The sequence below is a fragment of the Oryza sativa genome, chromosome 11 (genome assembly GCF_034140825.1).
Source record: "Oryza sativa Japonica Group chromosome 11, ASM3414082v1".
Lineage (NCBI taxonomy): Eukaryota > Viridiplantae > Streptophyta > Magnoliopsida > Poales > Poaceae > Oryza > Oryza sativa.
Genome location: NC_089045.1, coordinates 14,475,617 through 14,502,966, shown reverse-complemented (window position 1 = coordinate 14,502,966; position 27,350 = coordinate 14,475,617). Strand labels below are relative to the sequence as shown.

At 46.7% G+C, this 27,350-nt stretch overlaps 3 long non-coding RNA genes across 3 annotated transcripts; 1 reads left to right on the top strand and 2 right to left on the bottom strand.

Annotated features, from left to right (window-relative positions):
• Positions 1 to 4,038: 4,038 nt before the first annotated feature.
• On the top strand, positions 4,039 to 6,936 carry LOC9272192 (uncharacterized). Its single transcript, XR_010737814.1, has 4 exons — positions 4,039 to 4,302; positions 4,378 to 4,442; positions 5,321 to 5,386; positions 6,638 to 6,936. It is a non-coding gene; the product is annotated as an uncharacterized lncRNA (long non-coding RNA).
• Positions 6,937 to 12,392: 5,456 nt separating this feature from the next.
• LOC107279303 (uncharacterized) lies at positions 12,393 to 17,732 on the bottom strand. Its single transcript, XR_001541192.3, has 4 exons — positions 16,810 to 17,732; positions 16,606 to 16,672; positions 14,108 to 15,446; positions 12,393 to 12,567 (listed from the first exon to the last, which is right to left on the bottom strand). It is a non-coding gene; the product is annotated as an uncharacterized lncRNA (long non-coding RNA).
• A 4,835-nt stretch (positions 17,733 to 22,567) lies between these two features.
• Positions 22,568 to 25,165, bottom strand: LOC136354074 (uncharacterized). The gene is made up of 3 exons (XR_010737813.1): positions 24,387 to 25,165; positions 24,175 to 24,303; positions 22,568 to 23,704 (listed from the first exon to the last, which is right to left on the bottom strand). It is a non-coding gene; the product is annotated as an uncharacterized lncRNA (long non-coding RNA).
• Positions 25,166 to 27,350: the final 2,185 nt, after the last annotated feature.

Below are 27,350 nucleotides of genomic sequence, written 5' to 3'. Positions count from 1 at the left end.
GCAAGTATTTTGAGAAGAAAACACATCTGTCAAGCGACAAACTGCACCTCTGCGCATTCAGGGCACATTTACACGGATTGGAGGCCCCATAAGTCAATTAAACAACTCCAAATGGGCCCAACTATCATGCCAATGGGCTGAGGGCCTCAAAATTAGTGTCCACGACGAAAAACGGGCCGAACGGAGCCGTCTCGGGTTCGGCCGAACCTTCAGTTCGGCCAAACCACTTTGGTGTCCGTTCATCACCATCTTTTACATGGACAGTCCTGATTTCATCCCAATGACGGTTGCGGGGTAGTTTGGTCGTTTCCCATACCTGTAACCGTCATATGGAGGCTATAAATAGAGCTCCTCTCATTCATTCACAACACACAACTTTGAGCTGAATTACAAAAGGCTTTATTGTATCTTTTGTACATTAGAATAAGGTAGAGAGTGAGGGGAAGCTCTGGAGGAGTGCCCGGAAGTTTGGCGCTCATCCGACTTCTACCTCGATGAGTGTAGCTTCCTAGGAGGAATTCGGGAGGAGTACCGGAGCTGTCGATACACTCTGCTCCGGGTTCGGAGAACTTCTTCTATAAAGTAAGCATTCGTGTTCCTTTCTTTTGTTATTTATATTTAGTCTAAGTAAGATAGATTTCCATCTTTGCGGGTTCATTGTTTAGTATTTATACTAAGTGCTCTAGTACTAGGACTCTGGATAGAGAAGGAAGTTCCTGCGCAAGTATTAGAGTAGTAATTAATAACTTAGGCGTGGTGTCTAGGTTAGAGATTACCTTTGTTTGTTGTGTATCCCACGGATTTGTCAGAGGTAGGCGGCAGGTGGCGACAGCCCTGAATCCCATCCAAGTAATCCTCCACATTCGGATACATCATAGAGCTATAGCCGGAACCATGCTAGCAGACCAGCAGGGGTCGGTGCCCGAAGCAACAGATAGGGAATTACCTTCAACTTATCTTAGATAATTAAAACCCATAAAAAAACCTCTCTAGCCTAGCCTACCTATCATCAGTTGTTGTTCTTGGATCATCTTAGCCTTAGGTAGATTACACACGTTTCCTGAGATCGATATCCTTTTGGGGTCACCCGAAGGTGAAGTGCTACAGCGGTATTCCGTGCGCTTGCGGATTTATCTGTGGTCGTAAGAATTACCAACAAGCATTTCTGGCGCCGTTGCCGGGGAACGGTTGCTAATTTATCCGAGTCTAGGTCATCCTCGTATCCTTATTTTTATTTTTTTTTCTTCTTTTATACCATTCCTTGATGGAGCAACCCACAATTCAAAAGCTTTCTGCTCCTCAGGCTGATCTTTGTGAGCCATGCTGTTCTTCAAAACCAATTCTTTCAGATGGCTAAGAAATCAGTCCTGGCTTTATAGCCATGGTTCGAGAGAAAACTTTCTCTAGTAGTACCGGTGAAAACCCATACCTCCATCTTCGGGATTTTGAGCTAGTATGTTCATGTCTATCCATCGTAGGCATGACACATGAAACTCTTAAGTGAAAATTGTTTCCTTTTTCTCTTAGAGATGAAGCGAAGCAATGGTACACTCTGTCTGTCAAGAAATTCCACGGTGAATGGGAGGAGCTTAAGTGCATTTCTTCCTTACTTTCTTTCCGTTAACCCGTGTAATCAATCTTCGATTAGACATCCTTTCTTTCCGACATAATGAGAAGAAATCTCTCGGTGCAGCCTGGGCCAGGTTCTCACTGTTAACTCAGTTTGGCCCAGACTTGTCTTTCCCCAATCATGTGTGGTTACAACATTTTCGGTACGGGTTAGACAAGGAGTCTGCTGAAAAATCTCGATATTTCCGCCAGAGGATCGTTCGCACACAAGACAACCGCCGAAGGAAGAGAACTCTTAGATCTGATCTTAGAGAACGATTCTTTTGGCCGAAGCGAAGCTGTCCCGGAGGTCAAGATTATCCGTGAGGAACTTCTGCACGTGGATTCGGAACCCGACTCATCTGCCAAATCCCCATCCCAGTTGCAGGAGCTAGAGGAAGAAGAAATTCATCCTACGGAAAATCCATTCCAATTCGAGGAGGATCTTCTTGAAGATTATGGAAACACCTTGAATTATTCTTGCGAGAAGAGACCACCGACCAAGGTCAACTCTAATGATCCTCTCGATAAAGCTATGCTTAAAGAGACGGTGAAGAAGTTGACCACCATCATGAGTAACGAATGGTTAAGGGAAGGAGAGCTCTCATCTGAATCGATTCAGATCCGATGCCCCTCCTCAACCATTACATGTCTCATTGGAGGTAATTTGGTTTGTACTCTGTATAATCCCTCTGTTGGTGTCAATATTATGTCCGCAACCATTACATTCGATTGCTTAGGGGATGGACTGTTGGAACCAACCGTCAAAACCTTCCGAATTTCAACAAAGTCTACTATCGAAGGTTTAGGGATTATCTCTGGAGTGCCCGTATGGCACAATAACGTTGAGGTCATCTTAGATTTTCATGTGTTCGATATCTCTGATTTCGACATACTCATAGGCCATCCTATAGAGAAACTCTTGGATGCGCCCGAAACCGATGTCCTCAACCTGAAAATAGGAAGAATCGCCACCTCCGTCCCTATGTTGCAATCAACCAATTCTTCGACGGAGCTCTTCCTGTTCCCGAGCCAATTGAGGAAGTGATGGCCATTTCTCCATTCGAGCCCCCAGAGTCTAATCTCGATGAATTCATCGAAGAATTCAATGAAGGGGAGGATGAATCTGGAGAAACGATTGATTTGCCAAAAACGGATCAGCCGTCACGAGCCCCAATTGAGTTAAAGCCCTTACCTTCAGTCCTACGCTATGCCTTTTTGAACGGCGATTCGGAGTCTCTAGTAATTATAAGTGACAAACTCTCTGAGAGGGAGATGACACGACTTATCGCTGTTTTAGAAAAGCATCATGCTATTTTTGGCTGTTCCCTCCAAGACTTAAAAGGCATCAGTCCGACCCTTTGCACTCATCGCATTCCCTTAAACCCATCTTGCACTCCATCTAGGGAACCTCAGAGGAGGTTAAATAATAGGATGAGGGAGGTTGTCAAAAAGGAAGTCTTGAAACTCCTACATGCCGGGATTATCTATCCCGTGCCATATAATGAGTGGGTTAGCCCTGTTCAAGTAGTGCCTAAGAAGGGAGGCATGACGGTCATTGAAAACTCGAACAATGAGTTGATCCCACAACGAACCTTCACAAGATGGAGGATGCGTATTGACTATAGGAAACTCAACAAGGCTATAAAGAAGGATCACTTTCCGCTGCCTTTCATTGGTTGGCGAACCATTCCTTCTTTTGTTTCTTTGATGGGTATTATGGTTATCACCAAATCCCCATCCATCCCGATGATCAAAGTAAGACCACGTTCACATGCTCATACGGAACATATGCATATCGAAGAATGTAACAGCCCTACATTCATAACCAGGTATTTAGAAGTGCATTTGTTGTCCTTTAGATTTCATATTTACTATATTGCAATTTGATCATAGGCGATAACAAAATTAACTCTAATCGGTAAAATTGAAACCACTTCTATTTGAACAATAATTTGAACAGAAGTGTACATGTGTAATAATTTATTCAAATACTAGTTTATTTATCACAAACAAATATAAATTTTTTGGAATTTTTACTCTCTGTTTAGGCCTCCTGAAAATTCAAACCAACTTTCAGCCTAACCAATTTCATCTTTTCACCAGAATTAAAATATTTCGAATTTTTGAGTGAAACTTTGAAAAATGGAACCTAGAAACCAACACCTATCACCACACCAAATCCCTTAATTTTTGAACTAGTTTTACCTAGTCAAATTGAATTTACCAAGAGAGGGAAAGAAAATAAATCCTGGAAATTGCAAAAACGAATCTGTACTCAGTTTTTCACCCACCTCTCTCACCCTCATTAACAGCCACGACTTGGGCCCACTTGTCACTGACCTTGGGTGCCTCTTTAGCCCCACAACACACCCATGGGCGTGCTCCCACCTCAGGACTTAAGGGGGCAGAGAAAACCCCTTCTTCTTCCTCCCCTTTCATCTTCACTGCTTGTTCTTTCTTTTCTTCCTCAAGCTGAGCTCTCATCTCACTTCTCCTCCCCAAATCCCATCCAATAGCCCAAGATCAATCCCTGCATGTTAGATCACAACAATCCCCATCATCCAAGCTTTCCATCCATCCGAACATCTTGCACATGCATGGAGAGTTGAGAGAGATCGAAATAGGAGAAGAGAGTGGTGGTTTCAGCCTGCATGGTTGCAGCAGCAACATGACTTTGTTTCCCTCCATTTGGTGAGCTTCCTTGCCATCCATGGTGCCTTTTTTTTAGTTCCCTTCATGTTGAACATCTACAGCAACATTCAACAGGTCATCCATCTCCATTATTGCAGCTAGGATGTGGCTGCAGCTCATTTCGGTTGAAGCAGCCTTAGGTAACGTCTCTTATCGTCAGCCCGAGGCCTTGCTCCGTCTCTTGCCATCAGCCCGAGGCCTTAGCCTCACACGACCCTACGTCCAGGTTGCTGCCATGTGAGCGAAGTCCGGTGGAAGTTGGAGAAAAGGGGAGTGAAAATAGAAATCGATTTCTGAGATAGCTATTGAGCTGAAAGATGTATGCGTTTTAAAAATTCATAACTAATTCATATGAACTCCGAATTCAGTGAACCAAATTTCTGTGGATTAAGAAAAATGTGGTCTTCAATGTTGTAAAATAAAAATGACCAACTTTTGTACTCGTTTTCCCAGTAAAAATATAAATAGCTATATATATCCCTCGTGTGGTCTAGCTCTTAATAAATTCGTAAGAAATTATTGGTAAAAGCTAAAATTGTGAAACCGAAACCAATTTTGTTGAGCTTATATTTTAGTACTCTTTGCTGTTGTGGTGTTGTTGTTGGCAAAACTACCTCTTAAATCATGCTTAGAAGTTTATTTAGCATTCCTACGATTTCACTTCTAAAATCCATAAATAAATAATGACAAAACTTATGGTTGTGAAATAAATTTTCTTAGGATCTGTGAGTGATGTACTTTACTCTAAAAATAATCTTTACCATGAAATCTTGGTTTGTAATGCATGTTACCTGTAATGTACTGAAGGAAACATTAATATTTACAGAACTGCCATTTTCAGCACCTGAGAGCTTGTCATTTTCATATCTCCCAAACTATAAGTGATAATCTAGTGATTCTTTCACCTAAATTCAAGTTAGCATGTGCTATACCCACTGTATTTATTTCATGATTTATTGATCATTTTACATGTGTATGTTTATTTGGCTCTTATTCGCATATTGCTTCTTTTCGGTAGATTCGGAGATTCCGGAGAGTAACGAGCCATATCCCGAGGAGGATAGTGACTACCCTCAGCAGCAAGGCAAGCACCTAAGCATATAGAACCTATGCTTTCTCTAAAAATGATTTGGTTGCAATCTATATGTATATATATATATATGTATATATATATATATATATGTATATGCATGCATTGCCTAGATATTAATATTGTTGGTTTATGATGTATGGGTAGGACCTATTTATGCATTTAGTTCTTGTGATATTGCTGTCCTTATACACTATTACCACTGGTTGGGATTACTTGGGATGTCTTATTCATTAATGCTTAGCCATGCTTAGTGCTAATAGAACTATAGGGATGGACAGTGCTATTAATTGTGGTATATAGACAACTTGTATTATTGGGTATAAAACTTGAGCACTTACACTGAATAATGGTTGATGAAATATGGTGGACTTGGACGGGTGATAGGGCGATGATGGGAGGTGGGTTTCCCCTAATGCAAGTAGCCCCGTCTAGGTCGTTAAGGACCGAACATTTTGACATCTATTCAAGCACCCTTCGTACTTACCACATGCCTTATTTGGGACCGGCTTGTTCTTACTAGTTCTACTGTGATCATTTATACCACGTTGGAGAGTCGTGAGGTAGGTAGCCTTTGGAAGGCCTCGGGTGCCTAGGTTTGGCCGGGGGTGCATCCCGCGTGGCGCGCCCGCCTTGCTCACATCACGCACACACGTGACTGAGTCGTCGGGAACCCCAGAGTGGTATAGGTGGTTGGGGTGGGGTTAAGAAAGGGCATGTAATGAGCTTGAATCACTTGTGTACCGCACTCGACGGGGTGTGTAGCATTTGATCTTTGTTCATTTTGTGTGGGTCCAGTTGTACACCTCTGATCAGAGTATAATCTATTCGAATAGCCGCGTCCTCGGTTATGACAATGCTTGATGTGTTAGTCAGTTATGTTAGCATCAAATGTGGGTTATTATGGATGGGATTATGTTTGATGGTGGTGTTGGCATGTTGTGCCATGTTGGTATGGACTTTGGTAGTCCATGGATGATGATGAGAGCGCCGTTTGGGCTCATTTGCTTATACATTTCAGAATTATATACTTGCTGTCCATAAATTAAAATAATGCTAGATTTACTTGTCCTTGCTTATTTTACTCATTAATTTCTCGATAAAATTAGCTTTATGCAAATGTTGAACCTAGAGACCCACTATAGGCTAAAAAGCTTGCATACTTCTCTCTCTCTTATGTATATATAATTTTGGGTAAGACTTGCGAGTACAATCTTGTACTTAACCCGGTGTCTGCAATTTCAGGAGAGGATTCCGGTTATGAGTTATGCTTCTTGTGTGGTCATTGCTCTACCGAGGGCGGCGAGGGCAATGAGTGATCTCTTGCAGCTTGGCTCTTGCCCGTTTGGTTTGCCCTAGTGGGGTTGAGGCACCACTGATTTTATCTTTTGCTTATGAACTATATTTGAGACTTCCACTGCTATATTTATGTGTTGTATGTTGGGACCTCGGACCCTATTATGTGTCATGTATCTCGCTGCTCTTTGACCCTATTATGGTACTTGCTATGTTTATTAATTGCTTGCGATGAAAGTGTGAGGCTAGACGCATTCCTGGGGACTAGCTAAGCATGAGTAACGGGTTTTGATCGCTTGAGATAATTGGGGATAGCGCTTTGGATCGAGTCACTGGGGTATGCTTTTGGTTGCCACCTTCGAGTGGTTGACGAGCATATGATGTGGTGGACTGGCAAACTATCTTACGATTATGTCTTGCGCTCACTACTCGGCATTTTGGTTATTATAACAGAAGGTTGTCAACCGCGATCATGGACACATTGAGGACGAGTGGCTATTCATGCGTGTATGGATCCCACTTCTCCAATAGTATGTGGTGGTCGCGTTGGACACTGGATGGTATAATACTCGGTGTGTCCACAAAGAATGTCGTTCGGGTTGTGCAATGCACCAGCGTCATTTCAAAGATGCATGATGTCTATTTTCTCCGACATGATCGAGCATATCATGGAAGTCTTCATGGATGATTTTTCAGTCTATGGTAAATCTTTCGATCAATGTCTGGAGAACTTTGATAGGGTCTTACAAAGATGTCAAGAAAAGGACTTGGTACTTAATTGGGAAAAGTGCCACTTCATGGTTCGTGAAGGAATAGTCTTGGGACATCAAATCTCCAAAAGGGGAGTTGAGGTGGACAGAGCAAAAAATCGAAGTAATTCGATAGCTTCCACCTCCTGTCAATGTCAAGCGAGTCCGTAGCTTCTCGGGTCATGCATGGTTCTAGAGGCGCTTCATAAAGTATTTCTCAAAAATTGCTAGACCCCTAACTTCCTTGCTAGCTAAGGATGTTCCATTTGACTTTGATGATGAGTGTATGAAGTCCTTTAAAATTCTTAAGGAATCACTCACCTCAGCACCAATCATCCAACCCCCTGATTGGTCGTTGCCGTTTGAAATCATGTGCGATGCTAGTGATTTTGCTGTGGGAGCTGTTCTTGGGCAAACTAAGGATAGAAAACACCATGTTATCGCATATGCTAGTAAAACGTTGACGGGAGCTCAGGTTAACTATGCCACAACTGAAAAGGAGCTCCTAGCCATAGTGTTTGCCATTGACAAATTCAAGTCTTATTTACTAGGAGCTAAGGTAATAGTTTACACCGATCATCCTGCACTAAAATACCTGCTCTGTAAAAAAGATGCAAAACCTCGGCTGATTAGGTGGATTCTTCTACTCCAAGAATTTGACATTGAAATTAAGGATAAAAAAGGAGTAGAGAATTCTGTTGCAGACCATTTGTCGCATATGCAAGTCACTAGCATACAGGAACTACCGATAAATGACTATCTGCAAGACGACATGCTGTTGAAAGTCACAGACTCTGACCCGTGGTATGCAACCATCGTCAACATCATGGTCGGTGTTGATGTAAAACATGAGGCCTGGGAGATCTACTTAACTCCAGTGCAGGTCCAAAGCTTGCCTTTAGGTGTATGAGCGTGCCAGTTGATTTGATCCTGCAATCAACAAGAAACAAAGACAAAGAAACCGCGGTTAAATCCATAAACGATAGCCGATCGGCTAGTTGCCGATGACATATCATTTATCTCTGATATATTTAAATGTAACAAGATCTTAACATAAAGGGCAGATTTAACATGTCAATTAAGCACATAGGATAAAAGTTGTTAAATCAGGTAAGATCGATTGAAACCCCGATGCTACCATAATCGGCAACCAAAAGCAGGCTAGAGATTGAGATTCTAATCACGACTTATATGGTCAAACCCAACTGATGCAGCTATAAGTATGAAAAAAAGGACAATATCTAGACAATCAAGCCGTTGTATGTTTCATAGAGTGGTAAATATCATATATAATCTAAGTCAACATCGGTATTTAACCTAATCGGCTGCCTTCTAGTAACAGATGTTAGCCGATTAGAGGTTAGATAGCGATATTGCCGGAGATTATATAAGATATATGACAACTCGACGAATTACATAAACAAGATTAGAGTATCATCAAGATGGAAGCACTAATCCCGAGAACACAAGCCGCCATAACAAGTTTTACCTCTAGTTGAAGATCGAAACCGATGCAGCTCAACCCGAAAGCAAGAACTCGTTGAAACAAAACGAAAGTAAAAAGGGTGGCGATGCGCTGAGATTGTATTGAATGTGTGTTAATTTGATTGGCGAAGCTCACTGGCGCACGGTGCGTAGTGGGTTCCGGCGGCGGAAACCGATGGAGGAGGGGTGGACGAGGCGGCCCGCACGACGGCGAACGCCACGGCGTCAACGGCGCGGCAGCTAGCTGCGGCCAGAGCAACGGCGGAGACGGCGGAGAGGTGGGCAATGGCGCTAGGGCTAAGAAGAGCACGGGAGCGGGTGATTGCAAAGCGAAAAAGAGAGAGGAGGGAACGGAGGTGCTTTATATAGGCTCACAAGGGTCGATCGTGGCCGGGATAGCCGTGATATCGCCGGCGGAGTGGGGAGAGGTGGGGAGGAGAGAGAGGCGGGATTCGAAATTCGAATCCCGGCCGTCTCGAGGGCGAGCGCAGGCGGGGGAGAGAGGGAGTGGGCGCGGGGAACGTGGGGGAAGGCAGCGACGTGGGCGACGTGGCCCGGGAGGTGCAGGAGCGAGCGGGGCGGCGGTTGCAGGATGCGGCGGCGCCGGCTGGAGGTTGGGGACGGGCCCGATAGGTGGGCCCCACCTGTCGGCGACCCCAGGAGAGAGAGGAGGGGGCACGGGCTTAGCTGGGCCGTGGTCTTCGGCCGGCCCAGCAAGGGCGTGGGAGAGATAGGAGGAAATGGGCCGGCGGCCCATTAGGGGAAAAAGGAGGGAAAAAGGAAAAAGAAAAAGGGAAAAGAATTTCCAGGGATTTAAATATTGCTTGTGCTCCTTTTTAATTGGTTAAAATTATTTCTAGAGGTCTGAAAATTGCACTAAAAATCTTGTTAGCATATTTCGATATGTAGAACTCAAGAAAAATTCCACATGCCAATTCTGATTATTATTTGCATTAATTTAATTAGGGTTTCACTCTTGCTTTTACACCGGTATTTTCTTGAGACCATTTATAAATTCACTTTAGGCTTGGGAGAAGAACTTCATGGTGTGACACACTGCTCGCGATGCGATGCCACTAACACACAACCTTCAAGTCGAGCTATTTGATGTATGGGGCATCAACTTCATGGGACCTTTCCCAAAATCCTATCACTACAAGTATATTCTGGTGGCCGTTGACTATGTGTCCAAGTGGGTAGAGGCAATGCCATGCAGGGCCGCATACGCCAAGCATGCCCGCCAGATGTTTCATGAGATTATCTTCCCACGTTTTGGAACTCCGCGGATGGTGATAAGTGACGGAGGTTCTCATTTTATCGATAAGACCTTCCGAAACTTTTTGCAAGAACTTGGGGCTCAGCACAACATTGCCGCTCCGTATCATCCCCAGACAAGTGGACAAGCAGAAATGAGCAACAAACAAATCAAGAACATTTTGCAGAAGACTGTCAATGAGATGGGGAAGGCATGGAAGAACAAGCTACCTGACTGCTTATCAGACGCCCATCGGCATGTCACCATACCAACATGTCTACGGGAAGACTTGCCACCTTCCGGTAGAGATGGAACATAGGGCGCATTGGGCTATCCGGACTTGGAACATGGATTTAAAGGGAGCCGGACAGCACAAGAAGATGCAGCTCTCTGAGCTGGAGGAATGGAGGGACAAGACCTATCACAATGCCAAGATCTACCAGGACAGAACCAAAAGATGGCATGACAAGCGGATCAAGCACAAGGAGTTCAAAGCAGGGGACAAGGTGCTGCTGTTCAACTCACGGGTGAAGCTTTTCGGACATGGAAAACTTCGAAGTAAATGGATGGGTCCATATACCGTCGTTGACGCTTCACCACATGGCGCCGTCACACTGCGCGACAATGAAGGTAACATCTTTAAGGTAAATGGCCATCGATTAAAAGTTTTCCTTAATCCGATAGAAGTTGATCGTAACTTAGATGTTGTGAATCTAGTCTCTTTTAGCTTCTACCCGGAGTCTTTAGGTCCCCCTTGATCCGTTAGTTTTCAACGCCACAAGTCCTTAGGCCTCCCTCTAGTTATCTTAGGTCTAGCTTTCATGAATAAAATAAAATAAAATAAAATAAAGTTGGCTCCTTGGTCTTCCAACCAAGTGAGCCCTTTTTGCTTCACTCTTGTCTTTCTTTTTCTTTTTTTCTTTTTTGTGTGGGGGTGATCTTGCACATCAACGCCATAACCAAAGCAAGATCACCCCAAAAGTGATGAGCCATGACGAACCACACAAGGAAAATTGTTGCAGTCAGAACCAATGAGGAGTCAGCCAAACCCCCAGTTCAGCTGAACCTCCTTTACCATGAATCGTCCTCTGTTTTATACAGAGCGCAGGTTTGCACAATTTTTCTTTGGACATCCATTTTATCTTGAGTTCAATTTGATCATCAATTCTAAAATATCGAAGAAAATAACAATTAGAGTCCATGATCTCCCTGAAAATAACATGCATGCCTTTTATTCTTTGCTCATTACTTGTTGCTTGTGGTGACATATTCAATAGGGACCCCATGCTATCTAGGTAATTGATGAATGTGATATAAGTCTGATGATAGAAATCTTGCTCTTCATGTTGTACACTTAGGAATTTTATAAAAAGAAAAAAAATATAACGATGTTAAACTCCTCATTGATATTTTTATTCCCGCTAGAGCCATAGGTTGATCATTCATGATTATCTTGCTACATACGCTGCTTGTCATTTCATTGAGCGTTGTCAAGTTTTATGACCCTAGTGAAACGCTTTTCATACTTTCATGGTCAAGAACACACATACAATCCACATACACCCACCTATGCTTGACTTCTACACTGGAAGTTAGCATCTCCCATTTGTCATTCATTTCATCTATCAAATAAATACTCCATGTTATTTATGCCTCTTCCTCCAAAGTTCTTTCAAAAAAAAGAAAGAAAGAGAGAGGCATGGTTATGCAAAAAGAAAAGAAAAAAATGCTCATATAAGTATGGAGCATGATGGTGAAAAAAAAGAAAAAAAAAGATAGCCATGCACTCTCCCAAATTTCAAAAGAGAAAATAAATGGAAGAGGAGGTATACAAAAGGAGTTATCTTTATTTTTCCTTTTTCCACCCACAAATTCACCATACATACATATGCACATTCTTGACCAGAAAGTATGTCTTGTATTTCCGTGGATCCATTATTTGACTTTGCAATATATGTGATGCAGGTAATGCTCTACTCTTTTCCATACCTGAGCTCCACATGAGCCTTATTAGATGGTAGGAAAAGAAAAGGCGCAATCATATGCCTTTGTGAAAAATCATACACCTTGAGTGATCGAGAGAATCAATTGAGGAGCAAAGCAAAGTTATAGTTTTGTGTTACTTGAAAAAAAAACTCAAGTTGTTCTTCATGAAAAGTTATGGTGACTTGAGTCAAGATTGTTCCATTTCTCAATTGCTTAGGATCGCATGGTAGACGCTACAAAGACCCACAAGTACATGTATGGCTTTGAATAATTTGTTTGCAGGATTATTAGTAAGGAAGTCATAACTTTGTTGTAGAGTCCATAGCCTTCACTCGGGAAGAGCAAAGGTTAAGTGCGGGGGTGTTGTTGACGGTCCTTAAATCATAATATCTGACCGTCAATACCTGCATATAATGAAATAAAACACGTTATCCAACTTAGTGGTAGGTATTATTACTAATCATTTCCACTAGTGTTGGTGAAATATGTGTATACAGGTATTTTGAGAAGAAAACACATCCGTCAAGCGACAAACTGCACCTCCGTGCATTCAGGACACATTTACATGGATTGGAGGCCCCATAAGTCAATTAAACAACTCCAGATGGGCCCAACTATCATGCCAATGGGCTGAGGGCCTCAAAATTAGTGTCCACGACGAAAAAGGGCCGAATGGAGCCGTGGAAGTTCGGCCGAACCACTTTGGTGGCCGTTCATCGCCATCTTTCACATGGACGGTCCTGATTTCATCCCAATTACGGTTGTGGGGTAGTTGGTCGTTTCTCATACCTGTAACCATCATATGGAGGCTATAAATAGAGCTCCTCTAATTCATTCACAACACACAACTTTAAGCTGAATTACAAGAGGCTCTATAGTATCTTTTCTACATTAGAATAAGGTAGAGAGTGAGGGGAAGCTCTGGAGGAGTGCCCGGAAGTTTGGTGCTCATCCGACTTCTACCTCGATGAGTGTAGCTTCCTAGGAGGCATTCGGCAGGAGTACCGGAGCTGTCGATACACTCTGCTCTGGGTTCGGAGAACTTCTTCTATAAAGTAAGCATTCGTGTTCCTTTCTTTTGTTATTTAATTATTTAGTCTAAGTAAGATAGATTTACATCTTTGCGGCTTCATTGTTTAGTATTTATACTAAGTGCTCTAGTACTAGGACTCCGGATAGACAAGGAAGTTCCTGCGCAAGTATTAGAGTACTAATTAATAACTTAGGCGTGGTGTCTAGGTTAGAGATTACCTTTGTTTGTTGTGTATCCCACGGATTTGTCAGAGGTAGGCGGTAGGTGGTGATAGCCCTGAATCCCGTCCAAGTAATCCTCCACACTCAGATACATCATAGAGCTATAGCCGGAACCACACTGGCAGACCAGCAAGGGTCGGTGCCCGAAGCAACAGATAGGGAATTACCTTCAACTTAGCTTAGATAATTAAAACCCATAGAAAGACTTCTCTAGCCTAGCCTACCTATCATCAGTTGTTGTCCTTGGATCGTCTTAGCCTTAGGTAGATTACACACGTTCCCTAAGTTCGATATCCTTTTGGGGTCAATTGAAGGTGAAGTGCTACAGCGGTATTTCATGCGCTTAAGGATTTATCTGTGGTCGTAAGAATTATCAACAGGGGGGCGGAGCCGACATACGGGCCTCACATGTCATCGGCTCGGGGACGTCGGTCCACGGTGGACTGAGTCCACGGGACCGGGAGAGGGGAGCGCCACGTGCCACACACGTGGCGCCGAAGTGGCGGCCACGTGGGCTGCGGATAAGCAGCCCCGATTGTCACGCCCAGAAATTCATAATTTCCAAACATATTTGTGCATAAAATCCTCGTCCAGGAATCAGCCGAGGTACACAAACTGACAATTTAATATACATATTCATCTAATTAACTAAAACGATAAATACTTACTTAAGAGGCACTTAGTCCTCACCATGAAGAAAACTGCAGCGGAAAATAAAATCTAGCGAAGCTCCGGCTCCACTCCCACAGGCAACTCAACTGGTGTATAAGCCAAACGTCATCTCCTTCGCAACTTGTCTTCAACTGAGGTTTGATTGATTATTGCAAGGTGAGCATATGACATACTCAGCAAGCCACACAGCAAATATGCAAATGCACAAGGATACCAAAGAATGGCATAATATAGGGCTCATTTGCAAAAGCAGCATTTAGCAAACATTTAAGAATTGTAAAACAGTAGAGTAATTAATCATCAATATTAATCAACACTGAACAGCACACCCATGCTGCACAGGCCCAACCATCCTGAACAACCATACCCGGCTGCACAGATCTATCTCCAAACCAGGAATATACCATTCCAAACCAGGAGCTAAATTAATTACCATCAATTACCACATTATTATTAATGAGTAGTGTGGGACTAATCACGAAAGACATTGTTCGACCCGCCCATAACCGCGGGCACGGCTATTCGAATAGTTTTACTCTGGCCAGAGGTGTACCACTGTACCCACAAGACACAACCCACCAGCATGTTACCGTGCCTGGCCAGACACGTCACCATGTTGAGTGATTGTGACAAGACCCCTCGCATAACTCAACCCAAAGTAGTGCACCGTTCCTGGATCGTAGTCACCCCCTCAAAAACCAGAGGCATGGACTCCCCAGCGACCCCCATGGGCTTATCTCCGCCACTTCTCAGTCTAGCACTCCACAATGAGCCTTGTTATACAAAGTGTCCAGTCGTTGCCCATTCTGGCTTGTGGTTGGCACGATTAATGTTTCATAACCGAAACTCGTGAACCGGTCCTTAATTGTCATGAGCACGACCATCAAAACCATGTGCTCACAACCCACCATTATCAAGTTTTAGTTGGCACATTAACTAATTAACCAATCACGATTGACCATCGTGAGCTATCATTAAGCCATCATTAAATAATAGTAAATCATACGTTATCCCATTTATGTGAGCTAATGTCTCTAAGCATGGCTAAGCAATTATATCTAACATCTAGCTGAACCAATATATAAAGCTCAACTAGTCAAATTATAATAACCGGTATCAAGGAATAGAGTAATCAATGCAAGCAGGCCATAACAAAGGAATAAGTTCACACCACCCGGTGACATTCGAAAATAAATGCACAGTTGAAATAAATAGAGAATTTAAATATAGGATCAACATGCTCAAAGGAATTGTGTTTAGGATCTGTGTGACTTGCCTTGCAATATTCGGTCTTCAATTAGTCTTCTTGAGTACTTCCGGCGCACTCACGAACCTTCAAAACGACGGAAACGACAAGCTAACACGCAAAACGAGGAAAAAGACTAATAAAAACCAAATAAACAATACATATAAAGTAAACAAACATGTAAATCATGATTTTAGATGATTTTAGAGACTTGAACGGCCTCATTCCGATTTCATATGAATTAGTTACGAATTTTACAAGATTTAATTCCAATTAAACCTATTAAAGAAAAGACTATTCCAAATTAATTAAATAATTTACAAATGATTTATAACTGAGATAAAAGATTAAAGCAACCTCCGAAATAGATTAGATTATATTTGGTAGATGACATATATTAAAAAGAAATAAAATGCCACTGAAAAGAGCGAACGGATTTATATGGCTGAGATTAATCTTGACCGAGTCGACCAAGATTGGATGGCTTAGATTGATCTGGCAAGCGGGCCTCACGAGATACCGACTCAACGAGTCAATTCTACGTGACACCGGATCACCCAAATGATCAACCGAAACCGGCAAACGGAACCGGCGGCTCTGAACAGCTCAACACGGACGAACGAACGAAGCACGGGGAACACCTCATTCGAACGAACGAGTGAATGACTCAACAACGGCCGCGACTAAATCGGTGAGCTAGACACGACTCATGATAAAGCCCTGGTACGTCAAACGATAGGCCGGTAGGAATTTAAGGATGCACCTACGGCTAGACAACTTGGCTACCGAGCAATGGCTAAAGCGGCGGCTGGGTTAAAGCGGCACATAGCTGCGACACGGCGGCACTAGGGCGACTTGACTCGGCTTGGCAGCGGCGACTTGGCGGAGACACGCGGCTAGGGTTAGGATTACGGCACAACAACGGCTAGGCGACTAGCGCAGCGGCGACGCTAGGGCAGCAGCTAAGCGTTGCATGGCAGCGGCTACTCGACGACAAAAACGAGAGATTAAAAACTAAACCGAGGGAACACGGATAGAAGTCTCACCGAACCAAAATGATCGGAGAGAGAGAGATGACGATGGCTACCCGGCGGCAACACACGGAGACGACTACTACGCTAGATAGACAGCGGATTAGGTCAGATCGGATTAAGGCCCTAGGGAAAACCTCACAGGTGAACGGCATAGGAGCGGCGGTTGCCGGCGAACCACGGCACAATAATGCAAACGGAGGGCACCGGGAGGTAGAGAAGGCGATGGCGATTCTTACCAACACTTTCCAACGACGGACAGCTACGGAAGATGGCCGACGACGAGCTTCGAAGGGCGGCGAGGTACTGTCCATGGCGGCGACGATTTTCCGGCGACAACACATGAAGATGATGACGACACAAGGGCCAAATTAGATTAGATTGGATCAAGACCCTATGGATAAACTACACCGGTGAACGACATCGGAGAGAGGAAAGCTCACTGAGGGGTGGCGCGACGATGGAAGATGACGGCAGACGGCCGGCAGCGAGGTAGAGGCGGCGACGGGGTCGGGTCAGCGATGGCGGCGACGTTTCAGCGATCTTCGGCGAAGAAAAACCGATGGCCGGGCTTCACCTTGCTCCTGCGAACCCAATGGACTCGACGGCGACAGAGGGCGACGACGGACGAAGACGAACGACGCGACTGAAGATGGAACAGATCAGCTTCACGGTGACGACGGTGCTCCGATGGCTTGCGTCTTCGCGGAGGTGGCTGCCGGGTTTCTCCTCACCGCTGCGATGCCGACAGTGGATACGGCGAGGTCCGGCGACCACGGAGTCGACGGCAAAACTTCGCAGGAGATAAAAACATGGCAACGGTTCGGCCTTCACGGTGACGGCGACTTCCGGCGGGGTTCGGCGCAAAAGAACGGGTGGCCGGGGTAGAGCTCTTCACTGCGAAGCCGAGGGAGGTGGCGGAGCTGACCGGCCACGGCCGGGGCGACGGCGAATGGCGGCTGGAGCGGCGGCCAGAGGTGGAGAGAGAGGGAGAGCGTGGGGAGAGCGTTTCTGGCGACGGCGGAAGACGGGACTTGAGGGGATGAGTAGAGGACGACTAGGGGGTCCTTTATATAGCATGGGAGGCCGGGATCGAGCCCACAACGACGGGAAAAACTCGGGAACGTTTAGATCTTCGCCGGAAAAAGGAAAGGTTGAACCGCGAAATTGGAAAGGATTTCCATATAAACTTTTGGGGATTTCTTGGGGACAAGGAAGAGGAGATTGAGAGGATTCCATTCCCGCAACCAATTCGGAAATAAGAGCAACGGAGAGGTTGGATTTTGGAAGGGGATCGGCGGCAACAGGCACGGCACGGCTCGGCTCTGGCTCTGGCTCTGTCCAGAGCTGGAAGGAGCACTGTAGCGCAAGGGAGGTAAACTAGACTTTTCTGCCGGCTGAGAGGAAGGGAGGGAATGGGGTGAATTCGGCCCAAGACTAGGAAGGATGATTTTACTGCTTTTCCAAATAAATTAACCAATGAGATGATATTTCAATTGTTAAAAATACTTCCAATGCTCAAATAATTCCAAGAAAAATCTTGAACATACTTGGACACTCAAAGTATTTAATATAATAATATCCAGATCATTTAATGATTAATTTATTATTTAAATAATTGCTAAACTGTTCTTTGTATTATTAACATTAGGAATTGAGCTCCGAAAATTCCGAGAAAATTTCAGAGAGTATAATTAATCATGGAGAATTTAATACAAATTAAATCCATCCATGCTTTAAATTAAGGAAATTTTATTTCCCACATTTAACTTCACTTGTAAATTAATGAACAGTTAATATAAATTCGATTAATAATTTATTAAATAATTTCTAAATCCTGAAACGAAAATTCAGGCTGTGACACCGATCTACCTCTACGGCGAAGGTGGCGCGCGGCCGGGCGCGCGCAGGCGGCTTAAGCCGGCCCAACAGCCCTGGCGCGCGGCGGAGCGGCGCTAACGGCGGCGGCGACGCGGCTAACCGGCTAAGCGGCGGTGCTAGGCTGCGCTGGAGAAGGAGGGAAAATGGGGGAGGCCTTACCGATGACGATCGACGACGGCGAGCATTGGAAAGCGATGGCGACGGTGATGGTGGGACGGCTTTGGGCAGACCGGCGCGACGAAGGACGGCCCCCGGTGGCGGATTTCGACGGGGAAGGGGTGGACGGCATGGCGCCTGAGGCGGTGAACGCGACGGCGTCGTCGGCGCGGCTCGGCGCGGTGGCTAGCGGTGACTGGAGCGGCGGCGGTGGCGGAGAGGAGGGCGACAGCACTAGAGCGGTGGAGTGCACAGGAGAGCTTGGCGAAAACGGGAAAAGGTGGAGGAGGGAGCGGGGGTGCTTTATATTGGCGCGAGGGGGCGAGACGTGGCCAATAGGGGCGCAGATCGGCCGGCGACGTGGGGAGGCGTGGAGGAGAGAGAGGCGGGATTCAAAAATTGAATCCCGGCCATCTCAGCGCAGGCGCGTAGGCGGGAGAAGGGGCTGCGGTTCCGGGACATGCGCGGAGAGTGCGGGGAGTGGGCGACGTGGCCCTGGAGGCGCAGGAGAGGCGGGTGACGGTGGTTGAGGGCGTGTGCGGCGCCGACCGGAGGTAGGGGACGGGCCTGACAGGCGGGCCAAACCTGCAGTGACCCAGAGGGAGGAGAGGCACGGGGCGACTGGGCCGCGGCCTCGGGCCGGCCCAGCGGGGAGGCGTATGCGTGGGGAGGGGAAATGGGCCGACAGCCCAAGAAGGAAAAAGAGGGGAAAAAGAAGAGGAAGAAGGAAAAGAGAATTTCCAGGGATTTAATTATTGCTTGTGCTCATTTTTAATTGGTTAAAATTATTTCTAGAGCTTTGAAAATTCCACTAAAAATCCTGTTAACATATTTTTACATGTAGAACTCAAGAAAAATTCGACATGCCAATTTCGATTATTAATTGCATTTATTAAATTAGGGTTTCTCTCTTGCCATTACACAGACAATTTCTTGAGACCATTTATTAAATTAATTTAGGCTTGGGAGAAGAACTTTAGGGTGTGACAAACCTGCCCCCCTTAAACGGAACCTCGACCCCGATATTCAGAATAGCTGGCGAAGAGGTGCGGATGGGGCGGCCTTCAATTCATCTTCCCTTTCCCATGTTGCTTCTTACTCGGAGTGGTGGCTCCACTGAACCCTGTAGAACCTGGTAACCTTGTTTCTGGTTCTTCTCTCGCTAGTCTCAAGGATGCGGACTGGCTTCTCCACATAAGTCAGATCTTCTTGAATATCAATGTGCTCTGAATTGGCTTGCTCTTCTGGTACCCTCAAGCACTTCTTTAATTGAGACACATGGAACACATCATGGATACCAGCCATATTGGATGGAAGCTCAAGCTGGTGTGCGACTTCTCCTCTTCGCTCCAAAATCTTGTATGGTCCCACGAAGCATGGTGCCAACTTGCCTTTCGTCTGGAAGTGGTGGACTCCTCGGAGCGGAGAAACATGAAGATACACATAGTCACCTGCTTCAAAGGTGAGCTCCCTTCGGCGATTATCCGCGCAACTCTTCTTCCGAGACTGAGCAATCCTCAATCTTTCCCTGACGGTTCTGACCTTCTCCTCCGCTTCCGTTAACACTTCTGTTCCGAACAGTTGACGTTCGCCTGTTTGATCCCAGAAGAGAGGTGTGCGGCACTTCCGGCCATACAATGCTTCGAATGGTGCCATTTGCAAACTGGCCTGGTAGCTGTTGTTGTAAGAGAATTCCGCGTAAGGCAGACTTTTATCCCAAGCTCCACCAAAGTCAAGTGCACAAGCTCACAACATATCTTCCAATATCTGATTGACCCTCTCGGTCTGACCATCCGTCTGCGGGTGATAAGTTGTGCTGAAATTCAGACGAGTCCCCAGTTCTTCTTGCAGCTCCTGCCAGAATTTTGAAGTGAACTGACTCCCTCGATCAGATACAATCTTCTTGGGTACCCCGTGCAAACACATGATCCTTGAAAGGTAAAGCTCCGCCAATCTTTTTCCAGTATAAGTGGTGTGCACTGGTATAAAGTGAGCGACCTTCGTGAGACGGTCAACCACTACCCATATTGAATCATGCCCTGACAATGTCCTGGGCAAGCCAGTGATGAAATCCATTCCTATTTCTTCCCATTTCCATTCTGGGATCTGAAGAGGTTGAAGTAGTCCTGCAAGCCTCTGATGTTCTGCTTTGACTCGCTGACAAACATCACAGAGTGCGAAGAATTCCGCTATTTCCCCTCTCATGCTGGCCCACCAGAATTTTTCTTTGAGATCCTGGTACATCTTGATACTGCTGAGATGAATGGAGTACTGGATCTGATGAGCCTCGGTGAGTATTAGGTCTTTCAACTCTTTGTCATCAGGTACGCACAATCTTTCTCCCAACCGGATTGTGCCATGCTCATCCTCATGGAAATCTCGGGCTTTTCCAACCCTCATATTCTTTTTCAGCTCCGCTATCTCAGGATCATTTACCTGAGCTGCTCGAACTTGATCCACGAGAGTAGGTCATGCCTCTAGGGAAGCCACGTACCCGTGTTCCACAATTCCCGAGTCGAGATGTTCAAGCTCTTGTTGCAATTTGTCACACATGCCTTCAATACCCAAGGCGTTGCAATAGCTCTTCCTGCTCAGAGCGTCTGCTACCACATTAGCTTTGCCTGGATGGTAGTGTATCCCCATGTCATAATCTTTTATCAACTCCAACCATCTTTGTTGTCGGAGATTCAAGTCAAGCTGGGTGAAGACGTACTTTAGGTTCTTGTGGTCCATGTAGACTTCACAACGATTACCGATGAGGTAGTGCCACCATATTTTTAAGGCATGAACCACTGCTGCCAATTCAAGATCATGGGTATGATAGTTACCCTCATGTGGACGCAACTACCGCGAGGCATAAGAGACCACTTGGCCTTCCTTCATCAGAACACATCCTAGCCCTTGGTGGGACGCATCACAGTAGACCTGGAAATCTTTCATCTGATCGGGCAAAATTACAATAGGAGCAGACACTAATTTCTTCTTGGGCTCTTCAAAACTTTTGTCACACTCAGCTAACCACTTGAATTTCTCGTCTTTCTTTAATAACTGAATCATGGGTCTAGCAATCGTAGAGAAATTTTCAATGAACCGACGGTAATAGCCCGCAAGTCCAAGAAAACTCCGAATCTGTGTCACTGTCTTAGGTGGGGTCCACTTGGTGACTGACCCCACATTCAATGGATCCACTGCCACACCTTGAGCAGTAATGACGTGACCCAGGAATATAACTTTCGACAACCAGAAGTCACACTTGCTAAACTTGGCATATAACTGATGCTCCTACAATTTCTTGAGCACCAGACGGAGATGTTGCTCATGTTCTTCTTCTGACTTGGAATAGATAAAAATGTCGTCAATGAATACCATGACAAACTTATCCAAAAACTCCATGAACACTTTGTTCATCGGGTTCATGAAGAAGGCTGGTGCATTGGTGAGTCCAAATGGCATAACCGTGCACTCAAACAACCCATACCGAGTGGTGAAGGCTGTCTCGGGAATATCTTCTTCCTGAATTCTCAACTAGTGATAGCCTAATTGTAGGTCTATTTTGGAAAATACTTTAGCTCCCTTCAACCGATCAAACAGGTAATCAATCCTTGGCAAGGGGTACTTGTTCTTGATAGTGACCTCATTGAGTGCGCGATAATCGACGCACATTTTCTTCGTTTAGTCCTTCTTCTCCACAAAAATGATCGGAGCACCCCAAGGTGAAGTACTCGGTCGGATGTAGCCTTTCTGCAGCTATTCATCAACTTGCTCCTTGACCTTTGTTAGCTCATTAGCTGCCATTCTGTACGGCCTTTTGTAGATCGAAGCTGTTCCCGGTGCCAAATTGTCACGCCTAGAAATTTAACCAAAATTTCCAGACTATTTTGTGTATTAAATCCCTGTACAGGACCAGCCAGGGTACACAAAACAACAAGTAATATACAGTTCCAAACGTAAATAAAGCATAAAATACTTACAGAAGAGGCACTTAGTCCTCACACCGAAAGAAAGCAGCAACAGCAGAAAAAGGTGATCCTAGCGGGGCTTCAGCTCCACTCCACAGGCAAAACTCAACTGGGGTCTGAGCCTTGGTCCTCTAACTTCGTCGTCAGCTCAGAAGCACTACACTTCTGAAAAGGAGGAATAATAGCAAGGCTGAGTACAACCACCGTACTCAGCAAGCCACACCAACGATGCAGACGTGCAAGGGGACACAAGGACGGTTTGTGGCTATTTGCATAAAGGCGGTTGCAAAACATTTTATTGAGCAAAACAGTAAAACAATTGATTAATTAAAGTAAATTAGATCTCCACTGATCAACGCTACACCACGTTAAACAGGCCCAACCAACCCACCTGAACTACAGTGCATTAGGTCGATTTATTAGGGGTGAGACTAATCACGGTGAATCTGGTCGATCGCCCATAACCGCGGGCACGGCCATTCGAATAGTTTTACTCTGGCCAGAGGTGCACAACTGTACCCATAAGACAGAATCCACCGGCATGTCACCGTGCCATCATGTGCCCATGATGAACACATCACCACGTCGAGTGATTATGACAAGACCCTTCATATAACTCTCCCCTAACCATCCACACTACGCTAAGGTTTCACCCCCACTCCTCGCAAGGCAGCGGGCAGTCCCCTCGTGCGCCACGGTGAATCTGGCAGCTGGACAACCGGACACCCTGGCCGACCCAATTCCATCACGCCCACCCTCACCACCAGTGCCTAGGAAAGGGTCGAGCTATACTTCAGATCAAGCAGTTACCCACTCCCGCTTGTGGCAAGCACTGTAAGTCTTCTAGGGTTTCCCGTGAACCGGTCCTTAATTGCCATTGGTGCGACTAGCAAAACCATGCACCCAAAGCCCACCATTCAGTCGCGTTTTAGTTGGATAATTACGACCACTAAAACATGGCCGGATGTCTCGAGCACGCAGCTCGTTCTGATACTAACAGGTCTAAAACTGTAATTATCCCATCAACTGAGCTAGTGGTAATTAAGCATGGCTAAGCATATAATTCTAGCTAGGTCACATAAGTAACACGAGCTAGTCAATTTATTACCCAAGGTTGACAAAGGACGGATATCAAGTAAACATGGCACAAGCGAGCAGATAGGTAATACCCAGATCCCATGTAATTAGCAAAACATGCATATTTATTTGCAAACGAGAAAACATTTGTAAAGTAGGATCAAAATGCTCAAGGAGAATGTGTGACTTGCCCTGCTTCTTCACAACAATCTTCTGGACTCTTGTCCTCGCGACCGCGATCTTCCGAAACGACGGAAACTACACGCTAGCATGCAAAACGAGGAAAAACTCTAATAAAATCCAAGGAAATAGTACATAAAAAGTAAACAAACATATAGATCTCAATTTTAGATGAATTTTGCAAGTTGAATGGCCCAATTTGGAGTTAGTATGAATTAGATATGAATTTTAGAAGTTTTGAGCCATTTAAATGAATTTCTATAATTATTAATGATTTATTGTGCAAATATTAAATATTTTTCCAAAGGAAATGGTTGCTGCTGACGTCATCAAAAAGGAGGGGCGTGGACCACGTCCACAAAGCACGGGGCCCACTCGTCAGCGGGTACCCAAAGGAGTTACTCCACCATGGACCGAGTCCACGGTGGTGGTGCACGGCCAAAGGGGCGGCGGCGGCTCACAGCCGGACGGCTGAGAGGCGGCGGCACACGGCCACCGGCCATCGACAGCGAGCGGCGGCGCGGGAAACGGTGGAAGGGAGAGGGGGATGCTCACCAAGCGGCACGGCACCGGAGGGAGGCGGCCTACGGAGAGAGGTGGCGGCGGGCTCGTTGGGGTGAGGACGACGGCGGCGGTCCTATCGCGTACCGCGGGCGCGAGGCGGCGGACGACGACCGGGACGACCTGGGGAGCGCGATGGAAGGGTTAGGGAAAAGGAAGGAGGCGCGAGGCGGCGGGAAAACTCAGCCGGAAGGGTAGGAGCTCACCTCTCACAGCGGGGAGAACGGGCACCGGCGACGAGGAGCTCGGATGAGGGGATGCTAGGTTCCCTATCGTCGCCGCGATGCCACCGGAGGAGGACGCGAGGCCGGAGGTCGCTCAGAGCAGCGGCGAGGGATGGCCGGAGGCGGTAGAGATGGTGGCAGCTCGGGTTGGCAGTGGAGGTGGAGTTTCGGTGGTGAAGGGGGAAAACGGATCGGTGGCCGGGCTTGCCCACGCGGTAGCGAAGCTGGCGATGTTGGCGGTGCGATGCAGCGACGGCTATGGTGGCGGTGGTGCGCGGCTGGAGTTGGCGACGGTGGAGAAAAGAGATGGTGAATGTGGCGGCGGCATTTCGGTGATGGATTGGGGACGAGGAGCGGTAGACGGGGTGCGGTGGGGCGTGGCGGCGCTGTGGGTGGCGGTGGCATGGCCGGGCAAGGCGACGCTCGCCGGCGGGAGGTGGCTGGAGGCGGCATTTGCTCGGGTCGGTAGAGGAAGCGGCGATACGGCGAGGCTTTGGGGAGGACGAATGGATGCCGGGGTGCAGCGCGGCGTGACGAAGCTAGTAGTGGCGTCGGCTCGGTGCGGGGACGGCTGTGGCGGTGGGAAACGACGGCCGGAGTGCGCCGGGTAGCGGCGGTGATGGGGATCAGCGTGGGGAGAGCAGTACGGGGCGCAAGAGGCTCGGGAAAAATGGGGAAATGGAAGAGGACTCGGGGAGCATTTTTATAGCGCGGGGAGCTCGAGATCGAGGCCGGGAGGGGCGGAATCGCCGGTCGGAGTGGGGGAGCGGCGTGGGGCCGTGGGGGTCGATCCGGCGCCAGTTTTTGGGGAAGTGGGGGAGTTTGTAGAGGAGTTGGAGGGGATCGGTGTCCACGCGGTTGGGCGCGAGCGGGGAGCAGGAGGGCGCCGGAATCGGCGGCGTCGTGGGCAACGTGGTCGGCGGTTGGAGCCGGCCTAAGGTTGGGGATGACAGGTGGGGTCCACCGGTCCCACCTGTCGGATAGAGGGAGAGGGGAGGCCGGCTGGGGGAGGCAATGTGGACTAAGAAGAAAAGGGGGCCGAGCGGGCCGAGAGATAGAGGGAAGGGGAGGGCAGCCAGGCCCGGGAAGGAGGAGGGGGAGGACTTGGGCCGAGCCCAAAATGGAGGAAGGGGAAATTATTTTCTTTTCTTTTTATTTAAATTGATTAAATGAACTTTGTACTATTAAAATTACTTCTTGAGCTCCGAAAATTCGCAGGAAATTTCAGAGAGTTCATTAGGGCATAGAGAATATTACAAAATATTTCCGGCCAATGATTTTTAAGTGAAAATTTTAATTCACCCATTATTTCACTTGATTAAATTGACTTAACTTTTATTTAATTTCTAGAAACTGCATTATTGAATGCTTTTTAATCCCGAACGAAAATCGGGGCGTTACACAAATCGATCCGGAACTCGATCTCTCTCTTGGGTGGCATGGTAGTAGGTCCTCGGGGAACACTTCCGGATACTCGCAGACGACAGGAATATCCTCCAATTTCCTCGGACTCTTCTCCTCTGCGGCCACTGGGTCTTCCGCCTTAATCTGATTCAATGAGACTCCTTGCTTTGGTGAGGCTGGAGACTTGTACACCATTATTTCTCCTTTCTCATTGATCAAGGTGACCGTGCGATTCGCACTATCAATGACACCCTTAAACTTGGTCAGCCAATCCATCCCAAGAATGACATCTAAGTCTTTGGATTCAAGAAGGATGAGGTTGGCTAGAAATTGTGATCTTTGGATTTCTATTACCACTTTCGGGTTGTAATAGATAGAGGTGCAACTATTTCTCGGGGTATGAACCGTCATTCACCCAAACAAACTTCTTGGAAATGAATGAATGCGTTGCACCAAAATCAAAAAGTAATATTGCAGGGATTGACTTAACAGGAAACGTACCCAGTACGAACTCTGGTGCAGCTTGCGCCTCCTCTGCGGACGCATGGTTGACATGGGCCTGAACAAACCTCGGTCCAGCACGCCTTGGCTTTGGGCATTTGTTAGCAAAGTGGTTGTGCTCGTCACAGTTGTAGCAGGGTCCTGGTTTTGCTCTAGACTCCTTCTTGGCTTGAGTGGGTGGAGCTGGCTGAGCTGGTGCCATTGCCGGGCGCGAAGCTGCATTGCAGTTGGGCTGACCACCCTGGTGGTTCTGGCTGACACTGCCGCCCTGGTGGAAACTGTCGGGATGGTAGGGGCGATGCTAACAGACAATGATGGTGGAGGGTCCACTCTGCTGTCCAGTAGTGAAGCGCCGCTTCTTGTGGCTTCCCTGATGTTCCCTGAAATGAACAGCCTTCCTCCTTCTGTCCATCTTGTTGCGCTGGTCCTCCTGGCGGATTGCCTTGTCTACCAGCTTCTCGAAGTCAGCGTAATCTCCGGAGATGAGCTAGTTGGTCAGGTCGTCGTCCAAACCAGCTAGGAACTTCTCCTGCTTCTCTGCGTCAGTGCGAACATCTTCCGGTGCGTATCGCGCTAGGCGGTTGAACTCATGCAGGTACTCGGTTATTGTCTTGCTGCCCTGGTTGAGTGCCCGGAATTCCATCTTCTTCTGAGCCACGACCCCGTCGGCACCTGCACCTTCCTAAAGCTGCGACAGAATTCCGCCCAAGTGACTTCTGTGCCTAGCGGACGGGTGGCCATGTGGTTGTCCCACCAAGTTGACGCGGGACCCTAGAGCTGGTGTGTGGTGAAGGTGACCTTCTCCTGGTCATTACACTGCATAAGGTTGAGCTTCTTCTCTATGGCATGAAGCTAGTCATTTGCCTCCATGGGGTTGGTGGTGCTAGAGATGTTGGGTGGCCTGACGCGCAGAAATTCAGGCGGCTTGGACTGAGGGGGAGGGGGACCAAACTGCTGCGCCTACTGCTCGGCCTACTGCTACATCCTCTAGTGCATCTGCTGGTGCTGCTGCTGCATCTGCTGCATCATGGCTGCCATCAT